The sequence below is a fragment of the Rhinolophus sinicus genome, chromosome 13, assembly GCF_057876585.1.
Source record: "Rhinolophus sinicus isolate RSI-liver-muscle chromosome 13, RSI-T2T, whole genome shotgun sequence".
NCBI lineage: Eukaryota > Metazoa > Chordata > Mammalia > Chiroptera > Rhinolophidae > Rhinolophus > Rhinolophus sinicus.
Genome location: NC_142513.1, coordinates 42764805 through 42769530, shown reverse-complemented (window position 1 = coordinate 42769530; position 4726 = coordinate 42764805). Strand labels below are relative to the sequence as shown.

At 33.2% G+C, this 4726-nt stretch overlaps 1 pseudogene; it reads left to right on the top strand.

The window, feature by feature from the left end:
* Positions 1-3599: 3599 nt before the first annotated feature.
* Positions 3600-4501, top strand: LOC109435512 (heterogeneous nuclear ribonucleoprotein D-like pseudogene; annotated as a pseudogene).
* Positions 4502-4726: the final 225 nt, after the last annotated feature.

Sequence of the window (4726 nt, the reverse complement as noted above, 5' to 3'; positions counted from 1 at the left end):
GATAATTGAGAGAGAGAGACCTGAGAACAATGACAAGGAAGTAGTTGTGGATCCATAGTAGAGGCAGCAGAGTGAGTTGCCCTTCTTTCTCCTCCAATTCTCATTATGTACAGCATACATGGTGTTGTCAACCTACAAATAGGAACAATAACTATGCATACTAGATTGCAGAGCTAGGGCGTGGAAGAACTGGGAGATTTCTAAACACAGGAAGACTAGGGAATAACCAATACAGCTCAGTAGCACATCATGCTCTTCCCAGCCTGCTGCTCAAAACACACATCCCATCCCCAGAGGGGATAAACAGATACAATATTGATACAGATAAACAGACACAATGATAAACAGATACAATATTGACAGGCAAAGGAATACGGACCTTTGAATACAAAGATGAGCATATGATTAGGATTCCAGACATATTAAAGGAAAGTTGAGCAGGAAATGAGAGGCAATGAGTGCAAAGCAAAGAAAGGGAGTAATGACTGAAGGAAGAAGATTAATAATAAATAAATAAATAAATACATAAATAATACCTATGCACTTAAGCAGGCATGCACATGCAGGTGCATGCACACACACACACACATATTTTTAAAAATAGTCTCAGAATTCTAGCAGAGAATACGGTAACTATAAAACAAGAGCAAGATATTATGAAAATATTACTAATTAAAGACCTAAAGTTTGTATTTAGAAATAAAAACCAAAATTATTAAAATATTTCAAAAACTCGTAGAGTCCACCCTCAATAATGGATAGAACAAACAACCAAAGACCAAATGAAGAAATAAAGGACTTCAAAAATACTATAAACTAAATAAACCTAAGAGCTATATATAGATATTTCACACAAAACCAGGAAAGTATATTTTTCTCAAATGGGATATAGCACATTCTCTAGAATAGATCACATGGTAGGCCACAAAAACAAGTCTTAATTAATTGTAAAAGATTGAAGTCATACATATCAATCTTCTGTATCTTTTCTGATCAGAATGAAATGCAACTAGAAATTAATAACAGAAAAAACTGGAATGTTCACAGTATATAAAAAATATACAGCACACACTTAAACAACTAATAGGGCAAACAAGAAATCACAAGGGAAATTAGAAAATACCATCAAATAAATGAAAATGGAAACACAACTTTTCAAAACTTATAAGATGCAACCAAAGCAATAAGAAAATTTATTTACACATTCATTAAAAAAGAAGAAACACATTCATATAAACACATTCATTAAAAAAGGAGAAAAATCTCAAATCAATTACTTAACTTGCCATCTTAAGGAATTAGCAAAAGTAAACTAAATCCAACGTTAGCAGAAGGAAGCAAATAATAAAGATGAGAGTGTAGATAAATAAAATACAGAATACAAAGGAATAGAAAAAAATCAACTACCTAAAAGTTAGTTCTTCAAAAACAATTAACAAAATTTTCAAATCTTTATTTAGATTGAATGAGAAAAATAAAGTTAAGACTCAAATTACTAAAACTAGAAATAAAAATTAGGGATTTACTACTGATTTTACAGAAATAAAAGGTTTAAGAAAAAATTATGAATAGTTAGGTATACATTAACAAATTAAGCAACCTAGATGAAACAGACAAATTCCTAGAAACATACAACTTACCAAGATAGATGTATGAAAAAATAGAAAATCAGAATAGGCCTATAATTAATAAGAAAATTGAATTGGTAATCAAAAATCTGCCAAAAAAGTCCAGGGCCAGATGGTTTCACTGGTGAGTTATGCCACACATTTAAAGAAGAATTACCAACAATTCTCAAACTCTTCCAAAACAATGAAGAGGAAAAAATGCTTCCTAACTCATGGGAGGTCAGCATTACACAGATATGAAATCCAATCAAAGATACTACAAGAAAAAAAAAAAAACTAACAGCACTTATGAACATTGATATAAAAGTTCTCAACAAAATACTAGCAAACCAAATTCAGGAGCATATTAAAATGATTATATACTACAATCAAGTGGATTTCATTCCAAGAATGCAAGGATAGTTTACCATATAAAAAATCATTTTATATAATACACCACATTAATAGAATAAAAGAAAGAAACTACATGATCACTGCAGTAATGCAGGAAAAGCGTTTGACAAAATTCAACACTTTACATGGAAAAAACACACTCAATAAAATAGTAATAGAAATTTTCTTCAACATGATAAATGCCATATATGAATATCCCATATTTAAATATCTGACTAGCAGGTAACACCATACTCATGCCTGAAAGCTTTTCCCTTAAGATCAGGAATAAGACAAGATGTCCACTTTCACCATTTTTATTCAACATAATATTCAAAGTTCTAGCCAGAGTAATGAGGGAAGAAAAAGGAATAAAAGGTATCCAGATTGGAAAGGAAAAAGTAAAATTATCTCTGTTCATAGATGACATAATCTTATATGTACAACCCCCCCAAAAAAAATAAATAGTCCACAAATAAACCCTGTTAGAACCAATAAATGATTCAGCAAAGTAGCAAAATGCAAAATCAACATGCAAAAATCAGTTGCATTTCTACCAATGAATAATTCAAAAAAGGAAATTAAGAACTCCATTTACAGTTGTATCAAAAAAAATAAAATATATAGGAAAACATTTAACCAAGACTTATACACTAAAAACTACAAAACACTGCTGAAATAAATTAAGAAAGACATCAATCAATGGAAAGACATCCTTTTTCATAAGACTTACTATTGTTAAGATGACAATACTACCCAAAGCAATAATCTACAGATTATTGCAATCCCTAACAAAATCCCAATGGTGGGGAGTTTTTTGCACAAATAAAATAATGCACCCTAAAATTCATATTGAATCTCAAGCAACCCCAATTAGTCAAAATAATCTTAAAAAAGAACAAAGTTGGAGAATTCACACTTCCCCATTTTAAAACTTATCTTACATTTACACTAATCAAAACATTGTGGTACTGGCATAAGAATAGAAATATAGACCAATGGAATAGAATAGAGAGCCCAGGAATAAACTATCACATGTATGGTGAACTGATTTTCAGCAAAGATGGCAAGACCATTTAATGGAGAAAGGACAGTCTTTTCAACAAATTATGGTAGGCAAACTGGATACCTACATGCAAAAGAATGAAAATGGACCCTTAGCAAACACCATTGAAAAAAGATTAACTCAAAATGAATCAACAACATAAACCTAAGAGCTAAACCAATAAAACCCTTATAAGTAAACAGGGGAAAAGTTTTATGACATTGGATTTGGCAATGATCTCTTGGATTAACACCAAGAGCACAGGCAACAACAACAACAACAACAAATAAACTGGACTACATCAAAATTTAAAACTTCTGTGCATCAAAGGACACTATCAAGACAGTGGAAAAGACACGCTACAAAAATGGGAGAAAATATTTGCAAATAATATATCTGATAAGGAATTAATACCAATAATACATTTTTTAAAAACTCCTACAACTCAACAAAAAGACAAACAACCCAATTAAAAAATGGGCCAAGATACAACGCTGAGCTGCCGCTGCTGCCCAGACTCGGACTGCATGCCAGCACTCCCAGCCAACAGCCCTGCCACCACGGAGAACATGACTGAATACAACAACATAGAAGAATTGACAGAGGGATCCAAATCAACACAAGCAAGAATCAGCAGGATGACAGTAAAATATTTATTGGAGGCTTGAGCTGGGACACAAGCAAGAAAGATCTGACTGAATATTTGTCTCAATTTGGGGCAGTTGTAGACTGCACAATTAAAACAGATCCAGCCACCAGAAGATCAAGAGGGTTTGGATTTGTGCTTTTTAAAGATGCTACTAGTGTTGATAAGCTTTTGGAACTGAGGAAACACAAACTGGATGGCAAATTGATAGACCTCAAAAGGGCTAAAGCTTTAAAAGGAATGGAACCTCCCAAAAATGTTTTTGTGGGTAGATTGAATCCGGATACTTCTGAAGAACAAATTAAAGAATATTTTGGAGCCTTTGGAGAGATTGAAAATATTGAACTTCCTTTGGATTCAAAACAAATGACAGAAGATTTTGTTTTATCACATATACAGATGAAGAGCCAGTAAAGAAATTATTAGAAAGGAGATATCAACAAATTGGTTCTGAGAAGTGTGAAATCAAAGTTGCACAAACCAAAGAGGTATACAGGCAGCACAAGCAACAGCAAAAAGGAGGGAGATGCAGCTGGTGGACGAGGTGGTATTAGGGGTCATAGCCACGGTCAGGGTCAAAACTGGAACCATGGATTTAATAACTATTATGATCCAGGACATGGAAATTACAGTAGTGCCTATGGTGGTGATCAAAACTATAGTGGCTATGGTGGCTATTATTATATTGGGTATAACTATGGGAACTATGGATATGGACAGGGATATGCAGGATACAGTGGCCAACAGAGCACTTACAGCAAGGCATCTTGAGGGGGTAGCAATCATTAAAACAATTATCAGCCATACTAAAGGACGACATTGGGGAGAAAACAGGAGGAGATTGCTAAAGTAACCCATCTTGCAGGATGATATTGAAGATTGGTCTTCTGTTGATCTAACATGATTATTTTGTAAAAGACTTTCTAGTGTACGAGACACAACTGTGTCCAATTGTATACAGTCATCAATTAGTTTTCTTTGTTTTCACTTTGTCTTTTGCTATCTGTGTTATGACTTAATGTGGATTTGTGTTTA